Source organism: Theropithecus gelada, chromosome 13, assembly GCF_003255815.1.
Source record: "Theropithecus gelada isolate Dixy chromosome 13, Tgel_1.0, whole genome shotgun sequence".
NCBI classification, from domain to species: domain Eukaryota; kingdom Metazoa; phylum Chordata; class Mammalia; order Primates; family Cercopithecidae; genus Theropithecus; species Theropithecus gelada.
In genome coordinates, this window is record NC_037681.1 from 67,765,509 (window position 1) to 67,780,486 (window position 14,978).

Consider the following 14,978-nt stretch of genomic DNA (forward strand, 5'->3'; position numbering starts at 1 on the left):
TTTTTTTTGAGACGGAGTCTCGCTCTGTCGCCCAGGCTGGAGTGCAGTGGCCGGATCTCAGCTCACTGCAAGCTCCGCCTCCCGGGTTTACGCCATTCTCCTGCCTCAGCCTCCCAAGTAGCTGGGACTACAGGCGCCGGCCACCGCGCCCGGCTAGTTTTTTGTATTTTTTAGTAGAGACGGGGTTTCACCCTGTTAGCCAGGATGGTCTCGATCTCCTGACCTCGTGATCCACCCGTCTCGGCCTCCCAAAGTGCTGGGATTACAGGCTTGAGACACCGCGCCCGGCCCTCTTTCTTTTTTCTTAATTTCCTTCCTTCCTTCCTTCTCTCTCCCTCTTTCTTTCTTTTCTTTCTTTTTTTTTTTTTTTTTTGGAATTTTGTTCTATTGCCCAGGCTGGAGTGCAATGGCACGATCTCGGCTCACCGCAACCTCTGCCTCCCGGGTTCAAGCAATTCTCCTGCCTTGGCCTCTGGAGTAGCTGCAATTACAGGCATGTGCTAATATTGTATTTTTAGTGTAGACGGGGTTTCTCCATGTTGGTCAGGTTGGTTTCCAACTCCTGACCTCAGGTGATCTGCCCGCCTCGGCTTCCCAAAGTGCTGGGATTACAAGCATGAGCCACTGCGCCCAGCTGCCAATTTCTTGTAATAAATTTTATATATATTTTTTCTTGACAAGATCCTAGAAAAGTATAGGAAAGGGAGGTGGGAGCTAATTTTTACAAGTCTCTCATAGCTCCTATTGGTTCTGTTTCTCCGGAGAATCCTGGCTAATATAAAATTTGCCATTTTGATCATTTTTAAATGTACAGTTCAGTGACATTAAGTACCTTTACATTGTTGTGTAATCATCACTACTATACATCTCCAGAAATTTGTCATCATCCCAAACTGAAATTCTAAACTCATCAAAACGCCTGGGAGACATGGCAAAACCCCATCTCTACAAAAAACACAGAAATTAGCCAGGCATGGTGGTGCGTGCCTGCAGTCCCAGCTACTCGAGAGGCTGAAGTGGGAGGATTGCTTGAGCCTGGGAGGTAGAGGTTGCAATGAGCCAAGATCACACCACTGCATTCCAGCCTGGGTGACAGAGTGAGAGACCCTGACAAAGAAAAGAAAAGGGAAGGGAAGGGGAGGGGAGGGGAGGGGAGGGGAGGGGAGGGGAGGGGAGGGGAGGGAAGGGAAGGGAAGGGAAGGGAAGGGAAGGGACCAACAAAAAGCCAGGTGTGGTAGCGCATGCCTGTGATCCCAGCACTTTGGGAGGCTGAGGTGGGTGGATCACTTGAGCTCAAGAGTTTGAGACCAGCCTGGCCAACATGGCAAAACCCTATTGCTACTAAAAACACAAAAATTAGCCAAGCGTGGTGACGTGCGCCCATAGTCCCAGCTACTCAGGAGGCTGAGGCACGAGAATCACTTACCTCTAGGAGGCAGAGGTTGCAGTGAGCACCACTGCACTCTAGCCTGGGCAACAGAGCAAGACCCTGTCTCAAAAAACAAAAACAGGCCAGGTGCAGTGGCTCATGCCTGTAATCCCAGCATTTTGAGAGGCTGAGGTAGGTGGATCATTTGAGGTCAGGAGTTCAATACCAGCCTGGCCAACATGGTAAAATCCCATCTTTACTAAAAATACAAAAATTAGCTGGGCGTGGTGGCACGCCTGTAATCCCAGCTACTCAGGAGGCTGAGGCATGAGAATCGCTTGAACCTGGGAGGCAGAGATTGCAGTGAGCCAAGACTGCACCACTGCACTCCAGCCTGGGCAATGGAGTGAGATGCAGTCTCAATAAATAAATAAATCCCTATTGTTCCTTCTTACCAACCCCCCTCATAACCACTACACTACTCTCCTCTGTGTCTCTATGACTGTGACTACTCTAGGTACCTCATATAAGTGGAAAAATGCAATATTTGTTCTTTTGTGTCTGGCTTAGTTCAGTTAGCATAATGTTTTCAAAGTTCAACTATCTTGTAGCATGTGTCAGAATTTCAATCTTTTTTTCTTTTTTTTTCCAGACAGGGTCTTGCTGTGTCACCCAGGCTGGAGTGCAGTGGTGTGATCATGGCTCACTGCAGCCTCGACCTCCTGGGCTCAGGTAATACTCCTACCTCAGCCTCCCAAGTAGCTGGGACTACAGGTATGTGCCACCATGCCCAGCTAATTTTTTGTAGAGATGGGGTTTTGCCATGTTACCCAAGCTGGTCTCGAACTCCTGGACTCAGAAGTGAAATCGCTGGATCAAATGGTAATTACATGTCTAATTTTTTTAGGAACTACCATGCTGTTTTCCGCAGTGGCTGCAACTTTTATAGCCCCACCAACAGTACACAAAGGTTCTAATTATTCCACATTGTGGCTAACACTTGTTATTAATGGTTTATTGTTTTTTGGTAGTAACATCCTAATGGATGTGATGCGATATCTCATTGTAATTTCTTTTATCTTTCTTGGTACTCACTGTTTGTAGCATCATTGTACTTTTGATCCACATTCCCCTGATGACTAGAGATGTTCAGCATCTTTTCATGTGTTTATCAGCCATCTGCATGTCTCCTTTGGAGAAATGTCTATTCAAGTACTTTGCCTTTTTTTGAGTGGGTTATTTCATTTTTTGTTGAATTTTAGGAGTTCTGTATATATTGTGGGTATTAATCCTTTATCAGATATGTGATTTGCAAGTATTTTCTTACATTCTGTGGGTTGCCTTTTTTACTGCTGATAGTTTCAAACTTACAATCCACAAAAAGTTTTAATTTTGATAAAGTCCAAGTTGTCTATTTTTTCTTTCTTTCTCTCTTTCTTTCCTTCCTTCCTTCCTTCCTTCCTTCCTTCCTTCCTTCCTCTCTCTCTCTCTCTCCCTTCCTTCCTTCCTTCCTTCCTTCCCTTCTTTCTTTCTTTCTCTCTCTCTTTCTTTCTTTCTTTCCTTCCTTCTTTCCTTCTTTCTTTCCTTCTTTCTTTCCTTCCTTCTTTCCTTCCTTCTTTCCTTCCTTCCTTCCTTCCTTCCTTCCTTCCTTCCTTCCTTCCTTCCTTCCTTCCTTCCTTCCTTCCTTCCTTTCTTCCTTTCTTCCTTTCTGACAGGGTTTCACTCCCATTGCCCAGGCTACAGTGCAATGGTGAGATCTTGGCTCACTGCAACCTCCGCCTCCTGTGCTCAAGTAATTCTCCTGCCTTAGCCTCCCAGGTAGCTGGAACTACAGGTGCAAGCCACTGTGCCCACCTAAATTTTGTATTTTTGGTAGAGACAGGGTTTCACCAGGTTGCCCAGGCTGGTCTCAAACTCCCAGGCTCAAGAGATCCACCCACCTTGGCCTCCCAAAGTGTTGAGATTACAGGCGTGAGCCACTGTGCCTGGCCTATTTTTTAATTTGTTGCCTGTACTTCTGGTGTCATATTATTCAAGAAATCATTGCCAAATCCAATGTCATAAAGCTTTTCCTGTGTGTTTTCTTCTAAGAGGTTTTTTGTTCATTTATTTTTAGAAACAGGGTCTTGCTCTGTTGCCCCAGCTAGAATACAGTGGCATGATCTTAGCTCACTGCAGCCTTGGCTGCCTGGGCCCAAGCAGTCCTCCCACCTCAGCCTTCTGAGTAGGTGGGACCACAGGCGTGTGCACCATGCCCAGCTAATTTTTATTTTTTTATTTATTTTATTTTATTTATTTATTTTTTTGAGATGGAGTCTCACTCTGTCACTCAAGCTGGAGTGCAAAGGCACGATCTCGGCTCACTGCAACCTTCGCCTCCTGAGTTCAAGTGATTCTCCTGCCTCAGCCTCCCAAGTAGCTGGGATTACAGGTGTGTGCCACCACACCTGGCTAATTTTTGTATTTTTAGTAGAGGTAGGGTTTCACCATGTTGGCCAGGCTGAACTTCTGACCTCAGGTGATCCACCCACCTCGGCCCCCAAAGTGCTGGGATTACAGGCGTGAGCCACCACGCTCAGCCAATTTTTAAATTTTTTATAGAGATAGGGTCTCCTTATGTTGCCCAGGTTGGTCTCCAACTCACGAGCTCAAACAACCTTCCAGTATCGGCCTCCCAGAGTGCTGGCATTGTAGGCATGAGCCACCATGCCCAGTCTCTTCTAAGAGTTTCATAGTTTTAGCTAGCTCTTCTCTTTATGTTTGATCCATTTTGAATTAATTTTTGTACGTGGTGTTAGATAAGAGTCTAACACCATTCTTTTGCATGAAAATATCCAGTTTTCCCAGCATCACTTGTTGAATCCCTGATTTCTAAAACCCCAGTCGGTTAGGAATTTTGTTCAGCTTGAAGAAATAAAAACTGACTACAGTAGCCTAAACATACAAGTTTTTATTATTTCACCTAAAGGAAGTCCATGGGTAGCCTGTTCTCAGCTGCTATAATATGAAGGCTCCTTGGAGATCTGGGCTCCTTCTTTCTCTTCTGCCAGACATGGCTTCCATTCTAGGCCCACTATGGTTGTGTGAACTACAGCCAACACCTGGGAATTCCAAGCAGCAGGAAGGAGGAAGGGGGAAGGGATAAAACAATGTCACTCTCTTTAAAAGGCCTAAGTCTTGAACTGTAGGAGTTCATTCAGGGTGGTGGGAAAAATTATAGAAAGATGCAAACCTTCTTAGAAGGCCAGGAGGCTTTGCAAAAGCTTTGGGAAAAAGTTTGGCTGAAGGCAGCTGAATTCTCTCAAAGTAGATAATGAAGAAGTGTAAGAGAATTGATCTAGGTAAGTTAGTTTACATAGGCCTTGGAACCTGGCCTTTAATCATCCATGCAGGACTGCTCTCTCTGGGAGGGTGACCATGTTAATTACCCACAAGTGTGTTGACTCAAGGCCTTTGTCATTAAATCTGTACTGAATAAATGCCTGCAGCACTGGCTTGTCAAGGCTACGGCTGCTGACTCTTTACAGCACCTTCACCTTCCTTGGTATCTGTGAGCAGCCCAGTCCCCTAGCTGTGCAGCCAGGCAAAAAACCTGTGTCTGCATACATTTTTTCATCCATTGCTCAGCCAGGGTCTGCAGGTCAGACCTGGCATTGAACACTTCCACTTAAATCTCATTGGCTACAACTTAGTCTCATAGCTGCAAAGGAGTCTGGGAAATAACAGACCCTTATCTGGGTACATGGCCATCCCAAATTAAATCAGTGTACTCTTGCCAAGGTGGAAGGGGCAAATGAATGTGGGCTTAGATAGCTAGCAGCCTCCATCTCAGGCACCTAACATATCTGAAATTCTATGGTGATCTGTCTCCTGGGGAAAACAATAAGAAAATGGTTACACAGTGCTTAGCAAAATGTCTGGCTCAAGCTATGCACTCAAAAAATGTTAGCTATTATTTTTACTTCTATTACTCTCTGATTTCAGGCCTGTTCTTATACCAGGATGGAACCAATGGTTCTCTGTGTGGTGTGATGGAAAGACCACAGAAGTGAAAACTGGCCCCCAAAGAGACTCTCTGCCTTACATGTTTCTCTCTTCAGACTCTGTTTTAAATCCAAGGAGGGTGAAATAGGAGGGGAACAGGTAGCTTTAAGAAACAATCTCAGCCTCAGTGTAGCTCTCTGTCTCTGAGCTTTTTGCCTGGCTGCTGGTTGGGATCCGAGCCCCATGGGCATGGGAGTCAGGAGGAAGGGGTCACATGGCTGCCAGGGAATACAGGCTGGGTGTAGCACCGGTGAGGATGAAATGCACAGGAAGGGGCTGGTCAGCTGCCTCTGTTGGGATGCAGGGGTGGGGGCCCTTTGAAGGGGGCGGAGGGCGTGCTTTGATCCTCCCTGCCCCTCCCAGGCCATATCTGGACACTCTGTCAGGCGTAGCCTAGTTAATTGCAGTGAAACAGGGCAGGCCAGGAAGGCCTGGGATCTGGGATCTGGAGCCAGCACCGCCTATCAAGTATGTGGAGGTGGTGCAGAACACAGAGTGCCTGCCATGCTGCCAGGCCCAGGCAGCGTCTGCATACGGCTCTGAGGCCTGGGGCCACTCAGAAGTCAGCTTGGAGCAAGGTGACAGCAGGCCCACACTGCCAGGAAGAGAAGTGGGACTGGAAATGGAACTTCATGTCAGAAACCAGGCCCTAGGGGGCCTATTTGGCAGCAGAAGAGAGGGCCCGAGGTCAGCCCTAGTGGGCATGATATTCAGAGTATGTAATCACTAGTATGGTCAGATGCCCACCAGTGAGGGCAGACCCAGACCTTACAACTAGGACAGGATTCTGGAGACCTCCTACGAGGTCAGGGGCCAACACTTTGTTTTCTGAATCATGGAAATGTTCTGGGGCCGAGGTACATTGGACTCACCATCTCCTTGTTTCCTTTCTAACTGAAGTTTCCGGAAGTCTGAGTTGAACTTCTTTCTCTTGCACATAAAGGAGTCCTGCAGTAAGGACACACAGCCACACACAGAGAAAGGCAGCAAAAAGTAGAAAGATGAAGATGAGAAAGTTAAAGTGCCCCTCACTTCAGCCCAGTCAAGGACTAGGAAAGCAAAAGTTTCCTAGTAACTACACTGTGCATTTCCTTAACCGTGTTTGATATTAATTCCCGTGCCTGGCCCCTTTGTAGGGAGATGGAAACACCATTTGCTTCCATCTATTTAAAAATAATTAAATGGATACAACTCAGTATTACATGTTGTAGTGGCTGCATTGTTTTTCTCCCATAATTAGGGAAAAATGGGAAGAAGTTTTTCTACATGTTCTACATATGGAACATAGATATGGGGGACACAGGAGACAAGAAAATATGGTCCTTCTTTTTCAAAAACTTACTGTCTAAATAGACAATTAGCCTCTACTAGGAAGAAATTTCACAATTGCTAGGAGAGAATGCACATACTGTCACAGCTTCTGAAGTCATCGGGATAGACCTTCTAGTTTGAATCTGAAATAAACTCTGCAATAAGTTTCTATGGGAAGAATCCTGTAAAACCCACATTTGCTGTCAGCTTCTTAAATGTGTTGCCATTACTATGTTACATGAAGTGTGTTGAAAGCCAAGGTAGCCATTTAGAAAACTGCAGCCAGAAGCTTATGGTGACAATGAATGGTTCTGTTTTTTTGTGGGTTTTTTGTTTGTTTGTTTTTTTGGGTTTTTTTGCAGTATCACTTTTTTTATTTTAAAAAATTGAGATATAATTTCTACGCCATAAAAGTCACCATTTAAAATATACAATAGGCCAGGCACAGTGGCTCACGCCTGTAATCCCAGCACTTTGCAAGGCCGAGGCAGGTGGATCACTTGAGGTCAGGAGTTCAAGACCAGTCTGACCAATGTGGTGAAACCCCATCTCTACTAAATACAAAAATTTAGCTGGGCGTGGTGGTGTGCATCTGTAATCCCAGCTGCTAGGGAGGCTGAGGCAGGAGAAATTGCTTGAACCCAGGAGGTGGAGGTTGCAGTGAGCCGAGGTTGCACCATTGCACTCCAGCCTGGCCCACAAGAGCAAAACTCCATCTCAAAAAAAAAAAAAGGTATACAATTCAGTGGGTTTTAGTAAAAGTTTGTGCAATCATGACAGCACTGTCTAATTCTACAGCATTTTCATTACCCCCAAAAGAAACCCTATACCTATTTGCAGCTGCTTCCCATTCCTCCCTTTCTCCAGCCCCTGGCAACCACTAATCTACTTCCTGTCTCTGTGGATTTGCCTACTCTGGACATTTTATATCAGTAGGGCCATATATACCATGTGGACTTTTCTGACTGGCTTTTTTCACATAGCATAACATTTTCAAGGTTCGTTCATGTTGTAGCAGGAATCAGTCCTTCATTTCTTTTTGATGCTGAACAATATTCCATTACATAGATAGACCATATTTTGTTTATCCATTCATTAGTTGAGGATCATTTGGGTTATTTACACTGAACATTTTTTTAAGGAAGCCTGGTCTATGTTGTGGTCAAAATTATTATAAGTGGCTAGGCACGGTGCTTCACGCCTGTAATCCCAGCACTTTGGGAGGCAGAGGCGAGTGGATCACTTGAGGCCAGGAGTTCAAGACCAACGTGGGCAACATGGCAAAACCTCATCTCTACAAAAATTATAAAAATTAGCTGGGCATGGTAGTGCATGCCTATAGTCCCAGCTACAGGAGGCTGAGGCAGAAGGATCACTTCAACCCAGGGGGCTGAGGCTGCAGTGAGCCATGATCGTGTCCCTGCACTCCAGTCAAGGCAACAGAGTGAGACCTTGTCTCAAAAAGAAAATTGTTGTAAGTGATTTTTCCTGTTTTCTTAGTCAGTTTGGGCTGCTATAACAAAAATACCGTAGTCTGGGTAGTTTAAATAACAAACATTTATATCTGACAGTTCTGGAAGCTGGGAAGTCAAAGATGAGGGTGCCAGTATATCAGTATATCTGGTATCTAGTGAAGGCACTCTTCCTAGTTTGCAGATAGCTGTCTCCTTGTTGTATCTTCACATTGTCAGGAGAGGCAGACACACACACATACAAACTCACACAGAGTCAGTCAGTTTTTTTTTTTTCTTTTTCTTTTTTTTGGAGACAGAGTCTTGCTCTGTTGCCCAGGCTGGTGTGCAATGGCGTGATCTTGGCTCGCTGCAACCTCCACCTCCCAGGTTCAAGCAATTCTCCTGCCTCAGCCTCCTGTGTAGCTGGGATTACAGGTACCCGCCACCATGCCCAGCTAATTTTTATATTTTTAGTAGAGTTGGGGTTTCACCATGTTGGTCAGGCTGGTCTTGAACTCCTGACCTCAGGTGATCTGCCCGCCTCAGCCTCCCAAAGTGCTGGAATTACAGGCATGTGCCACTGGGCCCCACCCAGTCAGTTCTTATAAGGGCACTAATCCCATCATGGGAGCTCCACCTTCAGAAACTGATTATTTCCCAAAGGCCCCACCTCCTAATACTATCCCACTGGGAGTTAAAGTTTCAATATATGAATTTTTGGAGGGGACACAAACACGCAGTTCCTAACGCCTGTCCCCTCTCTCCTGGCTGTAGAGCCCCCACCCCCACCCCAGGAATTGGTATACTCTGTGTCAGTGCAGTAAAGAAGGAAAGAAACCCTGTATTCTGCCTATGGATGAAACCAGCTACACAGCTTTGGATCAATCACTGCAATATTAGCCCATGTTATGAAACTTGCCCCTGGGCATTTTTCTTGCTATTCAGACAAGGTAGCTATTATCTCAAGCCTTACCCGGTGAGCTTGCTAGAATTCCCTTCCAGCCCTGTGCTCTGTGGAGAAAAACCTTCACAACCCTCCTGCTTCACAGCTTAGTGAGAGAGTAAGAACTCCCCCTCTGTGGGAGGACATTCGTCTGTTCATGAGGAATCCACCCTCATAACCCAAACATCCCACTAGGCCCAACACCATCACATTAGGGATCCAATTTCAACATACATTTTGGGGGGGACTATTAAACCCTGTCCAAACCATAGCACCATCTTATCTAGCACTTCCACTTTGGGGTAGATACCCAAAAGAATTGAAAACAGGGACTTGAAGGAATAGAGTGTACCCCCATGTTCATAGCAGCGTTATTCACAATAGCAAAAAGGAGGAAGCAGCCTGTGTCCATCGATAAATGAATGAATACACAAAATGTGGTATATAAATACAATGAAACAGTATTCAGCCTTAAAAAAAAAAAATGAAATTCTGATGTATGCTGAAAAAGGGATGAACCTTGAGGACTTTATGCTGCATGAAATAGCCAGTCATAAAAGGATAAATACTGCATGATTCCACTTATACTAAGTACATAGAGTAGCCACATTCCTAGAGATCGACATTCACAGTTCTAGAATGCTGGTTGCCAGGGGCCAGGAAGTGGGGGTTGGGAGCAGCGGCGGTCGGGGAGGAGGAGGAAATGGGAATTATTGTTTAATCGGAGTTATAGTGTCAGTTTTACAAGATGTAGAGTTATGGAGAGGGATGATGGGATGATTGTAATGGTTATGCAACATTATGAATGTATCTAATATCACTGTACTGTACACTTTAAAATGGCTAAGGTGGTAAATTTTATGTTATGTGTATCTTAACACAATAAAAAATTGCAGAAAGATCTTGTAGTCATCTTTTTGCCTTATTTCTAAACTATGCATAATTTTTCCTAAACAGTCTCCCCTGTGACCATAAATAATCTCTGAAGACCATTCTTGATCACATAGTAAAAAGGCTGATCTCATGCTTTTGTGCCAAGATCATTATTTGAACTTCTTGCTTAGTTGGCCATTTTCCACAGTACTTTTTTTTTTTTTTTTTTTTTTCTTTTTTGAGACAGAGTCTTGTTCTGTTGCCCAGGCTGGAGGGCAGTGGTGAGATAGTGGCTCACTGCAACCTCTGCCTCCTGGGTTCCAGTGATTCTTGTGCCTCAACCTCCAGAGTAGATGGGATTACAGGCACCCACCACGATGCCCAGCTAATTTTTGTACTTTTAGTAGAGATGGGGTTTCACCATGTTGGCCAGACTGGTCTCAAACTCCTGGCTTCAAGTGATCCGCCCACCTCTGCCTCCCAAAGTACGGGCATTACAGGCATGAGCAACCATGCCCGGCCTCTATAGTTCTTTTGATGGAAATTAGATATAGGCATAATTTATAGCACACAGACATGATTATGATGACCAAAAATTTTTGTAAAACCATAGACCTTAAAATTTTTTTAAGTTTATTTTAAAATTAACATATAATATACATATTTTGGGGTACATGTGGTATTTTGATACCTGTGTACAATGGGTAATGATCAAATCAGGGTAATTAGGATACCTATCAAACATTTATCTTTCTGTGTGTTGGGAACATTGCAAATCCCATATAGCTATTTGGAAATACACAACAAATTATTGCTAACTATAATTTCCCTGTTGTAGTGTGGACTACTAGTACTTAACTCTCCTATCTAACTGTATTTTTGAACCCATTAATCAGAGTGCTGTGCCACACGTGAGGAGATGTTATTGTACGGATTCCATGGGAGCCATCCCATGTATTCTCTGAATCTGTTCCCTTTTTATTACATACTTCCTAACCTACTTAGTCTGATTCCTATATACAGATGCACAAGAGGTGTAAATTAACATAAGCCTCCTTTTGGTTAGCAAATCTAGTGCCATAAAATGCTGAGCAACTATTGCATCCTGATGATTAACTTCTGTCTGGAGATTATGCAAAGTATTTAGGAGTGCATTTTCAACAGCCTTATCATTCCAAAGTGGTTTCTTAATTGATTTTTTTAAAATTAAATGACCTATTCTGAGGCCATGAAGCCAACATCAAGAAGTTCTTCTCCACTACTGTTTTTAGCTATATAATTGTCTCTTCCTCAAGATTCCTAAAATTCGCCAGTGTTTGTAGCCTGCAGGCTACAACCTATAAGGCTGAGAGAACCTGTAAACTAAGGAACAGGAACCACACCAGTTTCCTGGGAAGATACTGCATGTGTTAATTGTGGATATTAATTGCAGTCTTTATTCCTTAAAGTGAACTTGTCATACCTGATTAGGTAAAACTTGTTCTCAAATATTTTTTTTTTTTTTTTTTTTTTTTTTTTTTTTTTTTGAGACGGAGTCTCACTCTGTCACCCAGGCTGGAGTGCAGTGGCCGGATCTCAGCTCACTGCAAGCTCCGCCTCCCGGGTTTATGCCATTCTCCTGCCTCAGCCTCCCGAGTAGCTGGGACTACAGGCGCCCACCACCTCGCCCGGCTAGTTTTTTGTATTTTTTAGTAGAGACGGGGTTTCACTGTGTTAGCCAGGATGGTCTCGATCTCCTAACCTCGTGATCCGCCCGTCTCGGCCTCCCAAAGTGCTGGGATTACAGGCTTGAGCCACCGCGCCCGGCCGTTCTCAAATATTAATGGCACTCCCACTATAGCCTTGGTTGTACTAGCAGTCTGTCCATTTTTTTCCTATTAAAGGAAGCACTGATTCTTTTTTTTTTTTTTTTTGAGACGGAGTCTCGCTCTATCATCCATGCTGGAGTGCAGCGGCACGATCTCAGCTCACTGCAACCTCAGCCTCCCGGGTTCAAGTCATTCTCGTGCCTCAGCCTCCCGAGTAGCTGGAATTACAGGTGCCCACCACCACACTTGGCTAATTTTTGTATTTTTAATAGCGACGGGGTTTCACCATGTTGGTCAGGCTGGTCTCGAACTGCTGACCTCAGGTGATCTACCCACCTCGGCCTCCCAAAGTGCTGGGATTATAGGCTTGAGCTACTGCACTGGGCTGGAAGCACTGATTCTTACTTACTCTATGAAAATAGTTACATTGGCTGGATGTGGTGGCACGAGTTCCCCTGACAAATTCACTACTTCATAACTTATATTAACTTATATTTATATTTGTATTAACTTATATTTATATTTATATTAACTTATATTTGTCAGAGTTCCCCTGACAAATTCACTACTTCATAACTTATATTAATGTTTCTCCTAGGATATACTTCCTGAATTCTTACAGGTCAATTGAAATAAAATAAGGTTCAAAGAGTGTCTGATTCCACTTTGCACAGGTATATCCTGCTAAATTGAGAATTAAAGGTAGATCAAGAAGAATTTTTTTTTTTTTTTTTTTTTTTTTTTTTCCTTTTGAGACGGAGTCTCTCACTGTGGGCCAGGCTGGAGTGCAGTGGCACAATCTCAGCTCACTGCAACCTCCGCCTTCTGGGTTCAAACGATTCTCCTGCCTCGGCCTCCCGAGTAGCTGGGACTACAGGTGCGTGCCACCACACCCGGCTAATTTTTTGTATTTTTAGTAGAGATGGGGTTTCACTGTGTTAGCCAGGATGGTCTCGATCTCCTGACCTCATGATCCGCCCGCCTTGGCCTCCCAAAGTGTTGGGATTAGAGGTATGAGCCACCATGTCCAGCCCAAGAAGAAAATTAAAACAGAATCAATATTAAAACGATACCGGCCGGGCGCGGTGGCTCAAGCCTGTAATCCCAGCACTTTGGGAGGCCAAGACGGGTGGATCACGAAGTCAGGAGATCAAGACCATCCTGGCTAACATGGTGAAACCCCGTCTCTACTAAAAAATACAAAAAACTAGCTGGGCGAGGTGGCGGACGCCTGTAGTCCCAGCTACTCGGGAGGCTGAGGCAGGAGAATGGCGTGAACCCGGGAGGCGGAGCTTGCAGTGAGCTGAGATCATACCACTGCACTCCAGCCTGGGTGACAGAGCGAGACTCCGTCTCAAAAAAAAAAAAAAAAAAAAAAAAAACGATACCAAAGATATTCCAAAAAAATTATAATTTTTAATTAGTTCATTGGTACTACGAAATTAAATTTTGTTCTGTGTAATCTCAGGCAAGTAATCTACTTACAAAATTATCTGCTTCTGAACTAAAAGAATCCTAGAAATCCCAACTCAGTCTCTTGGTACAAGCCAACAGGCATCAGTTGTTGCGGCAATATCAATCATACTGAGAAGTCTGTTCCCATAAGTCTATTTGTACTGTCAATGGCTAAGAGTACCTTGTGGAATCTTTTACTTGTTCTTTTAATGTTTCTTTCAGAAGACTCCATTTCTGACCCATAGCTTGCAGCAAGGGTCTTTAGAAAAAGGAAAGGGATAGCAGAGATCACCTGCCAATGACAAAATTAAATGACTCCGGTTAATTTATTACAGTAACCAACAATACCAGAATGAAGCAGAATAGAATTCTCTATTGGGGTGTAATGCATAAGTATTTCACAATGATTCTGGGGTAAAATATATCATGATCTTTGAAGGTATTGACAAATCTCAAGGTCCTTCTAATCCACCTACTAAACGGTGTGTTACAATTGCTATTAATTGGGAAGAGTATTTTAAACAGAAAATAGTTGGCCAGGTGTGGTGGCTCTCACCTGTAATCCCAATACCTTGGAAGGCCAAGGCAGGAGGACAGCTTGAGACCAAGAGTTTGAGGCTACAGTGAGCTAGGCTGGCACCACTGCACTCCAGTCTGTGTGACAGAGTGAGACCCTGTCTCAAAAAAAGAGAAGGGGCTGGGCATGGTGGCTCACTCCTATAATCCCAGCACTTTGGGAGGCCAAGGTGGGTGGATCACTTGAGGTCAGGAGTTCGAGACCAGCCTGTTCACCAATATGGTGAAACCCCATCTCTACTAAAAATACAAAAATTAGTCAGGTGTGGTGATGCGCGCCTGTAATACCAGCTGCTTGGAAGGCTGAGGAAAGAGATCACTTGAACACAGGAGGCAGAGGTTGCACTGAGCTAAGATCTCGCCACTGCACTCCAGCCACGGTGACAGAGCGAGACTCTGTCTCAGAAAAAAAAAAAAGAAAAAGAAAAAGTAAAAGAAATGCTTAGTTTGGCTAGCTGATTAACAAGAATAAGAAAGCAAATTTAAAAAAAAAAACGTTTTAATAGAGATGGTGTTTCACCATGTTGGCCAGGTTGGTCTCAAACTCCTGACCTCAAGTGACCTGCTTGCCTCAGCCTCCCAAAGTGCTGGAATTTCAGGGGTAAGCCACCACACCCAGCCAACAATGCAATATTTTAAAATAAACATAGGAGAAGGTAACATCATCATCATCATAACAATGTAATATAGCTCTTTTAGATGTGAAAAACATTTGTTGATTGTTTCAAAAGCACTAAAAATTAACAGGTTCTGAAGAAAAATATTCAGTTGACATAAGGCATCTCTGCTATCTTGGCAGATTACACAAAAGGTAAATAGCTTTTTACTACCTTTGGTGAAAAACAGAGTAAAAACTTCAAGACCAATTTTGAAACAGGCATCTTCTCTTCTTCATCACACATACTTTATTTATTCATTTTAATATTTATACGTATGGCCGGGCGCAATGGCTCACACCTGTAATCCCAGCACTTTGGGAGGCTGAGGCAGGCGGATCACCAGGTCAGGAGATCGAGACCATCCTGGCTAACACGGTGAAACCCCATCTCTACAAAAAATACAAAAAAATTAGCCGGGCGTGGTGGTGGGCGCCTGTAGTCCCAGCCACTAGGGAGGCTGAGGCAGGAGAATGGCGTGAACCCGGG